Here is a 15,724-nt window from a genome sequence, read left to right on the forward strand (position 1 = left end):
CCTTAGACTTATAGTGTAGGAAATAGAATATTTCTAACATGTCTTGGTTGTTATCAGCTTCATTTGACATGGTTGTATAGAATGTATTGGTCAAACTACAAGAAAAAGAAATTTTTTAAAAGTTAGAAAGTTGGAGTCTTAGAGGTTTGTAAAACATAAGTTATTCTTACATCCAATTATTTTTTTTGGTTGGTCATGGGCCTGAGCTCAGGGCCTGGACACTGTACCTCAGCAATTCAGCTCAAGGTTAGTACTCTACCACTTGGGCCACAGTGCCATTTCTGGCTTTTGTCTGCTTATGTGGTGCTTAGGAATCAAACCCAGGGCCTCATGCATGTGAGACAAGCACTCTATCACAGAGCCACCTTCCCAGCCCCCTCTTACATCCAAAATTAAACCTGAGAATAATACTTTTGACTGAGAAAAGCTGACTAAAACTCTATTCTGAGGAAGCAGGGACCAAATCACGAGTGTTGGCGGTATCTTGTTTTGACTTGATGATGGTGACAAGTAAATCCTTTTGGGTCCACAAAATGGTTCAAGGGGGCTTCATAGTGTAGCTCCCCACAGATGTTTGATTGGCTCAAAAGTTGATGGAAACAGAAATTGGTTCTTTTTTTATTTTCATTTTTGGTGGTGCCAGGGCTTGAACTCCGGGCCTTGTGATTGCTAGGCAGATGCTTTAGCCACTTGATCCACATTGGTTATTTTTTTTTTTTTGCATTTTTTATTATGGAGTTGATATATAGAGGGATTACAGTTATGTGAATCACTAATGTAGTGAGTAATGAGTACAATACTGTTTGAACTACGTCTTTCCTTCTATTGTTTTCTCCCAATCTTTCCCTCCTATCTCCATTCACAAGATATCTAGTTCATTTTCCAGATAATGTCTATTGAGTATCACTGTTGTATTTGTTCATCCTTGTTCCATCTTTTATGTGCCCTTCCTTACCCTCCCAAATACAAACAAGACAAAATGAAAACAAAAGCAGCAACAGTGGCAACTAAAGAATGTCTTTCATTTCCTTTTCTTGGAGTTGATTTGATAATTATTTTATATATCTGTCCATAGCTATTGAGCCTTTGTTGTCCACCACTCCTATGCATAGGCTTCTTTGGTGTCTGTATGTTAATGACTAGGGTCCTATATAATTTATCATGTCCCAGTGTGTGTGATTATATATTTTATTTATTTATTTAAATTGTTCAGTGTGTTTACTTGTAGATTTATAGACACATTCTAGTTATACAAATGAAGGAAACCATGCAGCCTCTGTTTTTTTAGCTCTGGCTTACTTTGCTTAATATAATATTTCCCAAGTCTTTCCATTTCCTTACAAATGGTACAATATCATTCTTTCTGATGGAGGAGAATTCCACTGTGTGTATATACAACATTTTCTTGATCCATTCATCCACTGAGGGACATCTATGTTGGTTCCATGTCTTGACTATGGTAAATAATACAGCAATAAACATGGTTGTGCTAGTGGCTTTCGGGTGGGCTGGTTTTTGGTCCATTGGATAAATGCACATGAGTGGAATTACTGGGTCATAAGGAAGCTCTGTGTTTAGTCTTTTAAGGAAACTCTATACTGCTTTCCAGAGTGGCTGAACAAGTTTACATTCATGCCAACAGTGTAATAGGGCTCCTTTTGGCCATATCCCCACCATCATTTGTTATTGTTGGTTTTCCTGATAATGGCCATTCTAACTGGAGTGAGATAGAATCTCAGTTGTTTTTATTTGTATTTCTTTTATAGCCAGAGATGTTGGACACTTCTTCACGTGTCTATTGGCACATCTCTTTAAAATTTGTTTTTATTATCTTTAAATAGTTGTATAAAAGGGTTTTAATTAAAAATGCCAATTTATGAGTACTATGCCTCTTGATCAATATTACCACTTCCATCATTCAAGCTATATGTCATAATAAAAGATGTTGGATGTGGTTACTGATGTGAAAACTGATGAAGCTACTAAGAAAATTATAGTGCATCAACTCTGATTAAAAGAGTCAGAATATGTTTCTTGTAGGGAGCAAGAAAACCTAAGCTTTTGTATGGAATTGGTATAGGTATCCATCAACAAATGGCTGGAACTGTGATATATCTAAACTATAGAGTGGTATTCAGAATGTGATCCTGTCACTTACAGCAAAATGGATAGAACTGGAGAACATCTTGAGTGAAATAAGAGAAAGACAGGTACAATATATGCATACACACACACACACACACACACACACACACACACACACACACACACACACACACACACACACACACACACATATATATAGTGGCAGCTAAAATATTGAACCTGAAAGTAGAATAGAGAGGAATATAGAGATTGGATTGGATTGGTGGAAGTTCTAAGGAGGAAGGTTGAATTTGATCAGTGCATGTTATATGTATGTATGGAAGAACACACTTAGCCTCATTAATATATACAATTAGTACATGCTAAAGAAAATATTAAAAAGAAAATCAAATAGTAAAAACATAAAATCTTAGCTCAAAATACTGTATTCTCCATTCAAATGTAGCTCAGTAAGGATGACAGAAAAGGAAGCACTACCCCCAGAATGAAGGCAGCAGGTAGCTACTGAGACAGAATGAGTCTAATCCAGTTTTCCTCTGCTCATGCTAGAGGAGTGGCATTTGAGGCATGGCATTTCAGAATTGCTGTGCTTGCTGACTGTTCATTGATTTCCTTGTAAAGAGGATCTGTACCTGAATGATGCCAAGGCTATCCCAAAATCCAATGCTGTAAACCTAGGTGCATCTGATCATATAGAATATTTGTCAAAATGAACACCAGGAAATGGGAACAGGAGATGGTTTTCTTTGTTGCTGATTTGGTTTTCATTTCCTTTTGTCTTGTTTGGTCATTTATCTGTCTTTGGGAGGGTGAGGGGCACAGAAATGATAGGACAAACAGTGACCAAATGCAGTAGTAATGCTCACTAGACACTATGTTCAAAATGAGCCATACAAATTGGGGGTGGGGATGGGAGGGAAAAACTTGGAGAGAGTGAGGGAAGAAGTGACATTTAAAAAAATGTACTCTTTATGTGACACATAACTGCAATTACTCTGTACATCACCTTTACAATAACAATAAAATTTCATTTTTAAAAAGGAAAAAATTCTAATGTTGTGATTAGATGCAATATTTGGGATGTTGTTTTATTTGAGGATGGGGAGTTTATTGTTATGTGGTAAGATCCCATCTTTTTATGCCTGTCCATTTTTTTGGGCCCAAGAGAGCATATAATACTTAATTTCATTATTATTTTCCATTCATCATTAATTGCTAAGCAGATTAGACATCCTTGCATTTTGCCCTGTGTCCTTTGCATCCCTCCCTGTGATATGCCTTCTCCACTGGTAACAAATTCAGGCAATGAAACATAATGGAACTTCCTGGCAATTATAACATCACGTTGTCTTGGCACTACTCTTTTTCATGTGCTGTAAGGCAGAGATAGAGGCTGCTTCTCTCGCCTGAGTTCTGGGTTGATAATTGCATGGAACTGAGAAGGAGCTACACTAAGAGACACAAAAATCCTGGGCCTAGTGTAGAGATGAGAAAAAATTCCAATTACATAAGTTATTACTGTACTATAGCTTAGCAAAAGCAGACTGATAAATACACAACACTGAGAAAAATGAAAGGAAAAGTAATTTTAAGAAAAAAATATATTGGTTATTGTTAGTGAGGAGGCAGTAAGAGCTCACACGGTGGTTTTGTGTTGTTTTTTGAACTGAGGGTCTCCAGCTCTCCCACATCCTTCTCACTCATGGATGGCACTCTACCATTTGAGCACACCTCTACTTTCAGCTTTTTGCTGGTTAATTGGAAATCAGTGCCTCTAGGATTTACCTGCCTGAGCTAGCTCTAAAACTCAATTCTCAAATTGCAGGCACCTGAGTAGCTAGGATTATAGGTGTCAATCTCTAGCACCATGCTTTCATGGGACTGTTCCTTAATGTTAGTTAGGCATGGGTGTTCATTTTACTCTTACCTTCCAAATGAATTAGATTGGTAAATTATATACACTGTGTGCACATGTACCTAAATATACATATATATATATATATATATATCATACTGAATTATACCTCATATATGTAGATATAGCCTACTTCATAATTATGAAATAGAGTAAGAGTAAGTATACCAAACATGTGAAGTAATAACCTAAACATGTACCTTGACCAATGCCACTCCTAATAAATACACTAGCGGGACAATAGAGGGACCAAAACAACATAAAGTCAAGTACAATTTTAACAGAGAGACAAAACCTAGACTGGTAGCCTGGAAAGTACTGAGTCTAGGTGACTTAAGCCAAATTAGGAGAAAAGCTTAGGAATTACAGACACTGTCCTCCTGAAGGTGAATGCTCAGTTAATACTGGGTGGAGTCAAGTGCCTCACCCACTTTTGTCTTTCATCCTAAGTAGGTGAATTACTCTTCCTTCTTCTGCCCTACAGAAGACTGCAGGTCTGTCTTCAAAGAAATTGAACTGGAGCCCGTGTGGTGATTCATAGCTGTAACCTCAGCACTCAGTAGGTGGAGGAAGAGAAACACCAGTTGTAGATTAGACTACATAGTGAAACCATGTCTCAAAATACCAAAAAAGAGATAGAGAAAAAAGGAAAATGTTGAACTCCAGGACATCCAGCAAAGCTGATCATAGAGATAGCATTTTAAAAAAAAAACAGAGATCAAATGGAAATGCACAATGAGAAATGCTTCTCAGTTTTTACAGTAGGTAGGTAGAATTACTCTGAAAGAAAAAAACAGCTAATACGAGGAGATGAAAGGGACTGTCTTCCAGGACTGACACACTCCTAAAACATCAGTGTGGGGGATTCTCAATGCATTCCCAACAGCTATAACAAAATAAAATAATGTGTGTGTGTGTGTGTGTGTGTGTGTGCGCGCGCGCGTGTGTGTGTGTGTGTGTGTGTGTGTGTGTGTGTGCGTGCACGTATCTGCCAGTCCTGGAGCTTGGACTTGGGACCTGGGTGCTGTCCTTTAGTTTTTTCCTGCTCAAGACTGATGCTCTACCACTTGAGCCACAACTCAACTTCTGGTTTTCTGATGGTTAATTAGAGATAAGAGTCTTAGAGACTTCCCTAGTTTCACTGTGATCCTCATATCTCAGCCTCCTGAGTAACCAGGATTACAGGTGTAAGCCACCAAAACCCGACTTACAACATTCTTGAATGGCAAGTTTGTGGCAAGAACTGCCCTATGTATTGGATATACAAGAAATAAACTATCCCTTACTCTGAAAAATGTAGTGTTGGAGGAGATAGGGATACAAGTAATGGATGATTATAATGAGCACTAACTATAATATAATGCATATAACATAATATATGTAATAGTTAATAACATAATAATATGGACAGAAGTATGGGACAAAATACTTAACAACTGCTCTGCCATCAATAGCAACCAATAAAATGTGCATGTGACATCAAATGTGAATGACCTGTCCTTCTAGTATCTATAATATAGTAATAACCTCCTACTCAAGGTTTGGTTATTTCAATTTAATTATCAACAATTTTAATAATTGCCAAAATAAAAAAAGAAAGCTCTCAGGAAGCATACTTACAAGAGGCTCTGTCCCCGCAGTATTAAAACAACTGAATTAGAATGCCATCTTGAGGTCAGCTGACATGTCAAGCTATTTAAACCCAATTTGCTCAACTGTAGTGTGGGTGCAGATGAAAGAGGAATGGCAGAAATAATCACCCAAATTTGGATTATTCAATCACTGAATAATGCTACCGTGTTCACTGTGTTTTAACAAAAATGTTAAAATTATGATTTTTAAGGAGTAGGGATGACAGTCAGTAAAATGTTGAATTCATGTTTTTTGAGACAACAATATTAAGAAATAGAGCCAACACGGAAGCCCCCCCCTCCCACCCCGCCTTAACTGCAGGATCTGGGGGTCTTACATTTGGATTATGGAAGTGAGAAAGGATAGGATCTTAATGAGGATTTAAAGAATCACCTACAGAGTAGAGATTAGAAAAGAGTCCTCCATGTGTTTTGAATTCTTTGAGACTATCTATCTTGTACAAAGCAGCCTTTTTTTCTTTCCTGACTCTGCTCTTTCTGCCTCCCTTGCTCCTTGCCCCCATTCTGAACTTCAAGGTGACCTGCTCCTTGTGGTGGTAAGCCATGTGTGCATGAGGGACCACCCGGCTGGGCCCACCACCCTGCAAGTGCCACCGGGTCCAGTCGGGTTCAGGAAAGCCCCCCCATTTGGAACGCTTTGTATTTTTGTTACAATTGTTCTTCCAGCGCTGGATGAAAAACATGGTCTGAACAATAGAACTGTGTGAGATTTAAAATATCTGAATACATAATAATTTCACCCAGCTTTCAGAAAAAGAAAAAAAAACTAAAAAAGTAAATAACAAAAACCACTTCTTAGAATGTGTAAAACTTAAATTTTAGGTCCATTTTGAAAGCATTTTCTTCTTTCTTTCTTTTTTAAAAAAATTATCAAGGCTACTTAGCAATAAGACAGTATTTAATTATCTATCAATCTTTAAAAAAAAAAACTCTGGTAGAGAGAATGTGGGCTGTGATCTAGTTAGAACTTGGATGAGGCCAAAAATTATTCATTCTTGTTGCTGACATTCTTATCTGCTTTTTCTTATTTATTTTCTACTATTACTTCCCTCTGCAGTTTTTCCCTCTGCAATTTTTATCTTATTTTTTCCTACATTACCCTCATTTTCTATTACTCTTCATTATTTGCAAAGTCCTCACCTTTACAAAGGTATAAGCAGTTGCGTTGCAAGCTAAAACAAAATAAAACAAAACAAAAAAACCCAAACTATTTTGTTCAAAAAATAATTACTCAAATTTGGAAGGGTTTTTCTTTTTCAGCAATGTAAATTGTAGTCACATTAATGAGATCACAGTTTATAGCAAAAGAGACTTTGATAAAACATGCTCCATTTAAACCTAATGCTTCCCCCTTGGAAATGCACCATGGGCTTCATTTGAATAAAATGTATCCTATGAATCTGTTGCTCTTTACAGATTTTAAGAAAGTACCCTGCTCCTCCTGTCAGCAGCAGGCAGCAAGCATCGCTTTAATTTTTTCCCCCAATAATATTGCAGTACTCCAGTACTCATTTTAAAGATAGATGGATTTTTTTCTCTCTCTCTCTCATAAAGAACATTGTGGGGGGAAAAAAAAAGCTGGATGTGATTTCAAAAAATGTCAAAATATGTCAAACGCAGATACCACTCAAGGGTTTCATTAACTGAAGCTTTGGTGATAAGTGTCATCTTGTCAAAGACCCACCCATCTCTTCCAATACATTACCAAATGTACTAATTTCCTTGCCGAGCTTGATGTTTATTGTATAGCTGAAATTGAAAATGGTCGGTAATGGAGTGAGCTTCAATCCAAGACCAATTCTGAATCTAAATTACTTGCTTCTTTCAATAGCATCGACAGAGGAGAGCTTTATGCACCTTGTACCTAATCAACCCTTACTGTGACCCTAAATTCAGCAGTCTTCAGAGATTAATAATAAAATCCTCAGTTCAAACAATTATTTGCCCTGAACAAGTTGCCCATTTCTTATGCTGAGAATGAAAGAATGTGACATTATTTTTTAAAAGCTCTGCGTGTTGTGGCCCACCATTTATTTTTGATCTCTGACCCCCCAAAGCAGCCTGATTGCAAATCCCACATGCTCACTTGAATATTTTTTGAGGAGGGGGGAGTTGTGAGATTTCTTTGTTAGCATTTTAACATGCCAGTTTTCATTCCGTATCCCCTCACAGTGGTGGTTAGCATAAAGTAGGTAAAATATGTTCTATCAATAATATATATTTCTAAGCTGTTAATAATAGACAGCTCTATTGATCATAGAAAACATGATCTAATTCTAGCTTTGGACAAAACTACTTAGAGACCTTAGAACATTTTTTTTGACTCTCTGGCAAAGTCAATTATATCTCTACTCTCATTCAAAATAAAAGATATTCAGAGAATGTCTTCCTAAGGTTCAAACGATAAGTAATCTCTTAAAGAAATGTTTTTCTTACTCTTTTCCTTTAGCTTATAGCCATTGCGTGACATTATCTGAGCAATATCAGATTCTTCCACTCGTCGTTACAATAAAAAGTATTCATTCATATTAAATACCAGAGATTTTATTTTAATTTGGTATCTTTAATTTTTTAATGATCTATGTACTTATCCTGCTTTTTATAGCATAAAGAGCCAAGTAAAACCTGGAAACATTTAGACACCGTAAGTAGCTCCTTTGATTTATCAGCCAGGGTCACTCCCATGTCCAGGAATGGCTGCCCTAGAAACTCGGTCGGACATTACCACAGTTTCCTCCGGCTGTCTGCTTTCAGAAGAAAACACTCCCTAAGGACTGGCCGGTTGACAGAGTGAGTCTCCAGAAGAATCTTCTGTTTTTTTGAGTGCATTTTTTAATGCCCACCAGCAATAATAGCCATCTAAGTATTGATTATATAATATGTCTGCTGAGGTGGCAAGTACATTATTGTTGCAAGAGGCTAAGAGGAGGAGAAACTAGGTTATCTGTGGACTTTCTCAGCCATTGGGCATTTCTTCCAGCAAAGGTCAATACACGAAGCTATCTCCAGACCTTGTTTTACTTTATTCTGTGGTTCCAATTGATGGCTAATACAATGAGATGGCCAGCATGCCCCATGTCCTTTGAAAACAGTCTCATGTTTACCATGGAATGGGCATAATTAGTTCATCCCCATAAGGGGACAATAATCTCATGGAGGTCTGCTACAGGACGAAGGCTAGGAATTGCCCAGAGTGTCATCCTATTAGGGTACACAGATGCTAATTAGTGGAGGGAATTGGTTAAGTAGACATTGAAAGACAGGGTATAATCTAATACATTTCCTTTCATCCAAAAAATAAAAAAATACAATAGGTGGTATATAGTCAGTCTGCTGTGTATGGTAACAGCAATAAGGGCACTGAGCTTTTATTATAAACTGAATTACATTCCCTGTGTGGGGACACTAGACAGCCTATCGTGTATTAAGAATTCAGCTGAGATCACAAGCTTGCCTCACCTAAACCTTCTGTGATGTGATGAGAATGACTTTTGGTTACTGTACATCAAAGAGGGTCTAGCAGGCTAAACAGTCATTGATCCATTCTCCTCTTTCAAGTCCTCTCTTCAAAAATAGCTTTAAAGCAATCATCTAATAAGTGTCAGAATAGAAGATAGAAAATGTTAGTACAAGCACTAGGCCTATGTCTACACCAGCTAAATTTTCTGTAAGATTTTCAATGACTGAACAGGGTTTTTAGAGTAAATGCTATCATCTCCTAAGAGAGCTGTCATTGACATGGAAACAATACAGAGATTTAAAGGGATTGAAGGCAAACTACTATGATTTGCTCAACCAGCAGATAATTGTGTTGGAATATGTTTGGAGTGACTTGATTCATATATAGTATCTCCAGTATATATTAGTATATATCTCCAGTATAATTAGCTTTGGGCTTACATGCACAATATTCATTCATAAAAATGTACTTATTAAGATTCCTTTTAAAATGAAATCATGTGAGTGACCAGTATGGTGGTGATTAATGCTTCAGCAAATATCTGATTCTTTTTCTCTTCCCTACTTTCTTTGAAGTCAGGTCTGGTTGTAGGATTTGCTTCAAAAGACAATAACTTGAGACAAAGTGACTTCTGTCACTTCTGGATGAAAATGTTAAAAGCTAGGGGAGAATTTGTCACATCCCAGTTTCCCTGTCTTATTGGCTATAGAAATATGTGTCAAGATGGAACTTCTTTTGACATGGGTTTTTGTATTATTATAAGCAGACCTTCCTGCTGACCTGCACTGGACAGGACCCTTGAGCAAGAACTAATCCTGCACTGAATTAAGCCATTGAAATGATGGCACTGTTGTTACCACATTGTGAGCATTCATTCATCTAGACAACAAACGTTTATCATGTACAAAGTATGTGATAGGCAGAGTACACAAGGGTAGGAAATAATTGCTGATTGTGATTTGATATGTTACACTTTATTACCTTTGTGCTAATTCCCTAGAAGTTAGATGCCTGCAATCCTAGCTACTCAGGAGGCCTGAGATCTGAGGAATATAATTCAAAGACAGCTGGGCAAGAATGTCTGTGAGACTCCTGTCTCAAATTAACCACCAAAAAAGCAGAGGTGGAGGTGTAATTCAATTGTTACGTTGTTAGACTTGAGCAAAAAAGCTCGGTAGAGCTCGGACCCCGAATTCAAGCCCCCAAATTGGCATTAAAAGCCACAATCAAAATAAATTAATCTAAGATTAGTAGTTTCAATATATTTTGAATGAATGACATTGTTTTAGACAACAGTTTATTAGAAAGAGCATATACTCATATACCAAAATAAAGCATTAAGATTTCCTCTGTTCCCCAAAGTCTGTTGTTCTTTTATATAACTTATACACTTTACCTACCCAGGAGTCTTACAGATAAATTCAGGTGTACTGTGATATCATTTGTGGGGCACGCACAAGTTACTCTTTATTATTAACTCCTGTAATCCAGCCATTTGCCAACCCCATCAGGTTCCCAGGTGTGTGCTCTTGGCTCAGGCTGTGACCTCCACTAAGCTCCATCTCATCCTTCAAAGACAAGTTCAAATGTCTTGCCTTCCATTCAGTTTATCTTTCTCTGTCTCTCCACAGCATCAGGTTGCTGCTTAGCATTTATTTCTGTCTGTTTTATGTTATTATGATTGTTGTTTACATGAGGTAACTTCCTGCTGTAAGAACAACGCCTTCACACACACCAAAGCTAAGCACTGATTGTTTTATTCTATGTTAGATATCTCCTATCAGCCTCACCACCTCGTAGCTCAATACATGTTAATTGATAATTGAGTGGATTTGAGAGATTTGTTTGGGTATGATCATGGATTTCTTAAAACATATAGCTGCTCTGGTTTGGTATATTGAAGAAACAAAGAAAATTTTCAATTCTAAGAAGGGAGGCTGTGAAGCTGCTACTTCTGGCTACCCTTGAGGGAATTCGCTCTTTCTTGGCCAAGGACCAAAACTTGAACACCCATCACATTTAGCTAATTTCTATTCTCCCCAGGAACCAAGACAGAAAAACAAAAGAGAAAGGAAGTAGGCATTTGAGAAGAGTAACCCACCCACAAAGAGCCAGTTGAAAGGGAGAAATGAGGAGGGGATGACAGAAATGGTGTTTTAAAAAATTACAAATGAATGCAGAATGTAAATTACATTTGATTATCCATCTTCTTTACACCATACTGATAACTGTGGACTGGCTATCTCTCTCTAGAATAAGTCCTGATTGCTCAGATCTTGCAGTCCTAAAGCAATGATCAGAAGCCCTCAATGTTTGGATCAAAGATATGGATCCACAGTGGTTCATTTGTTCCTTCCTTTTTTCCTTCCTTCCTTTTTTCCTTCCTTCCTTTTTTCCTTCCTTCCTTCCTTCCTTCCATTTCCTCTTCATCTAACAAGAGTATTTATGAGCCAAGACATCTGCTCCTTCCTGAAACTTTAACCCCAGGAATAATGAATTGGAAAGAAAAGCACCTGGTTTGTTATCAGTAACACTGACCTAGGCTCTACAGTCATCTTATAGAAAAGCAACTTTGGTTTCAAAAAGATGGGAAAGTTAGATCCTACCTTTCTCACATATTTGCCAGCAATACCTCAAATGTTCCTCGATTTTATATTTTTTTAGTTTTAGTTTTGTAATCTTGTCAAACAGTTAAGTACACTTATATAAAAATGTCAACATAAGAATCAAGGAGAAGGAATAAGGTTCCTAGCACATAGTTGGTGCCTAATAAATTTTTGCAATGTTATTACTAAAAAAAAATTCTCATTTATATTTCCTCTTCCTCATGATTTTCCTGCTACGATGAATGCTATTTGTATCTTAATTATCTCAGATGGGAGACAGAATTTAGACGTTCCTATGTGATTGCTCTACAGCTGAAAATCAAAACAGAACTTTCTCACCAAAACCTCTCCTACATCTCCCAAACTACAAAAGCCCTTCCCGTCATTCTAAGAGATCTGGGGAAGTGGATGGGGGGGGGGGGCAGTCTTCTCAGTATAGCCCTGGAGGCCTGCAGCAAATCTGGCATCGGTTTCTAAGCTCATGGTCCATTGTTCCCTTAATTATACCTATGAGAGATTGTTTTTCCAACAACTAACAATGAATCACACTGCCTAGGTTCCACATGAGTGTGTACTTCCCTCCCATATTCCAGCTGGGTTGGCTATGAGATTTGTGTGGCCACTAGGTCACAAGTCCATGTGACATACACAGAGGCTTGATAACAGGTGTGTGCCTCAAGACTTGCCCTTTGGAAGTCTGTTGACACCATGTAGGGAAGTGCAGGATGGCCCAGCCTCTTTTTTAAATTTTAATACTTTTTTATTGTAAAAATACTGTACACAGGGATTACAGCAAGGTAATGAGTACATTTCCTATCAAGCATTGTTGCCTCCTCCTTTGCTTTTCCCCTACCCTTCCTTCCCTCCCACCTCCACAACTACACTCCCCCCACCTCCCATCTAAATTGTAAAGTTCATTTTTCAACATAGTGTCTTGTACATCTCATGATTTGAAAAAGGATAACTGCATAGAGAAGCCTAGCCATCATGTATATCCAAGCCCAGCCTGGCCCCAGCCAACTTTTCCAGATGAACACAGCCACATGAGCACACCCAAGTGAAGTGAGCAGAAATACTATTCAGTCAACCAACCCAACAGTGCAGAAATACTAACCATGATGTTGTTCTAAGCTGCTGTGAGAAAGTTCATTATGCAGCACTAGACAACTTTAATAGTCCCTTTTATCTGTAAAATAACAAGAAATTATCTTTATTTTCTATTATATGCCACATTCTTTTGCAAATATCATTTCTTTTGCTCATGATGCCTTCTTCACCTGTCTACTCCTTCTTGAATTTCAGTGCCCACAGCAGAGGCTGGCATTTACTAAGCATTTGATGAATGCCTAATGAATAAAAATCAAAATAGCCACAAAATCTCTGAAGGTATACATTAAATTCACTGTTGTTCTGGCTGGAATTTTAAATAGAAATGCATTCATGTTACTGCTTTTATGAAACAGAATATGACTTTTACAAAACTACATATGCATAATCATAGCTACCAAAGAAAATTGTCCTAGCTTTAAAAGGTTCTGTTTTTAGGAAAAGTTAAGTTTGCTCTTTCACTTCCTTAATTAGCAGCTTAGAAATGATGATATCCAGTGGTAGCAAAAGTTCTGAATTGTGGCACTCACATGTTGCTGAGATGAGGGAAAGGCAAGATAAAATTTGGGCAAACAAAATCTGGCATATATATTAAGAGTCATAAAAATAATCAAGTTTCTTCTTTTTATTTATTTATTTATTTTGAGTACCAGAGATAAAGTTTGTTCCCAACCTTTCCCCCATCCCAAATACAGGGCATTTGGATCCAGTAAAATTTCATTCTTGCAGACTGACCCATTCAAAATAATTCAAAATAGCTGAGCACTCATAGCTCACACCTGTAACCTTAGATCTTCAGGAGACTGAAATCTGAGGATCTCAGTTCAAAGCCAGCCCAGGTAGGAAACTCATCTCTAATTAACCACCAAAAGCCAGAAGTGGGCATGTGGCTCAAATAGTATAGGCCCTCACCTTGAGCAAAAAATGCTAAGAGAGTACTCTGTCCAGGCTCCAATACCAACACATGCGTGTGTGTGTACACATTACTAGGAACTTTACTTAGTTGATTCTGGTGTACCCATTCATATGGCCACGTAAAGTAATAGTTACAAGGACCTTCATGGAAAATACAGGAAGGCTGAGACAAAACTTATATGTGCAAGTGAATGTGTGTATCTAATGCTTACAAAAATGTAAAAGAGTAACTAAAATCACAAAGAATTATGGGATGTTTCCTTCTTGTTCTCAGATTTTATAAACCATATTTTTATAAAATTTCAAATAAACATGTTTTGACATGAAAATCTAGCACTGCAGAAGCAATTTTGATGCTGGTAATACTCTACCGGAGTATCTGAGCCCTGGCTGTAACTGATGTTTTGCTCTATCTCTAGGACTCATGGTGCTTTGCCATCTGGCCTGTGCCATCTCTTTAATCAATATTTATGAATTTACTTTGCAGGGGTTTCATGGATCATTATACCATATACACTTCTTTTAAGAAAATAATTTTGTCACTATTACTGATATTCATGCATGAGCCTTTTGCAGAGGGCAAATAGCTATTTATATTGAGAATGATGCCTCATGATGGTAGTGCAGTTCTATTCCAGGAGAGAGGTAACTTATTTCATCTTGAGAACTGCAGTCTAGAAAGGGATTTCATCCAAGTCCTAGATACATCCTTAAAAAGAAAATCACTAGAGTAAGATTCATAATATGATCCTCGACTCCAACTATTTTTTTTACAGGTTGGAAAATCTCCCAAATCTCTGACTCTTGGGATTTTCACAAGGTCTGGTCACACATTTCCAAATATATTTCTGCTGGCATGATTTGCTTTCCTCATAAACTCAATATACCTAAAACATATCTGACCTACCCTTCTATTCTATTGTCCCTCATATCATTACATATTTTCTGAATCACTAAAATTCCAAATTTCTGAAAACCAACATTTCTCTCTTCTTCTAATTTAAAAAATGCTTTTCCTGGATCCTGTGTGTTAACTAAGTGTCCCCTCACTTTTAATCTGTATCCTTTGATCTGAGCTATTTCCTGCTGCAGTCAACTTTGCAATCACCAACAAAGCATCTTGTATGGAAGGCAAATTGCCCCTCATACGATCAGTTTTCTTGCTATCTTAAAGCAAGGAGCCCAAAACTCAGGATATGACCTTATTCTGTTCTGTTCCAATAGTAGTAGACTGTTTTAATTATTATGTATACCTTTCGACACACACCCCCCACACCCTGCAATTCTTCCGTTTAACCTTCTGTACCTCTGAAGACTGCTGAAAATGTACTGAAGTGCTGTCTTCCTATGACTGTCGTGTAATAAATCTTTCTTTGTCCTTCACTATGTCTCTTTATTTGATGTATGTGTGCAAGTGTCCACACAAACTTGAAACTCCTGGAATCTGGGCCTGGGTCTAAAAAGTCAGTGTCACTCCCACATACTTACAATCAGCAAGCCCTGTCTTTCTTAATAATAATTCTCAAATCAAAACCGTTGCTATGCTTTTCCCTGACAACATGCTTATTCAAGGTTGACCACTACTCCAAAAGCCTGATTGGTCTCTCTGCCTGTGTCTCTTCCTTGAAGTTCAAGGTCATTGCTATATATGCGTATATGTATATATACATCCATATACATAGATATGTATGTCCAGGGTATGCATTCAGTTATGTAACTTCTTAGGACATTAAAACTATTCTGTACTTACTTATGTATTTATAAATTAGTATATTTATAAGTGAGAGAAAAACATGCATCCTTTAACACTAGGCTTGACTTATTTCACTTAACATAATTTTTTCCAGGCCCATCCATTTCTTTGCAAATGCCGTAATCTCATTCTTCCTAGTAGATGAGTAAAATTCCATTGACTGTACAAGTAAATACATACAGGGTTGTAGGCAAATTTACACAAATACAT

Source organism: Dipodomys spectabilis, unplaced genomic scaffold (assembly GCF_019054845.1).
Source record: "Dipodomys spectabilis isolate Male_0828 unplaced genomic scaffold, ASM1905484v1 ptg000260l, whole genome shotgun sequence".
NCBI classification, from domain to species: domain Eukaryota; kingdom Metazoa; phylum Chordata; class Mammalia; order Rodentia; family Heteromyidae; genus Dipodomys; species Dipodomys spectabilis.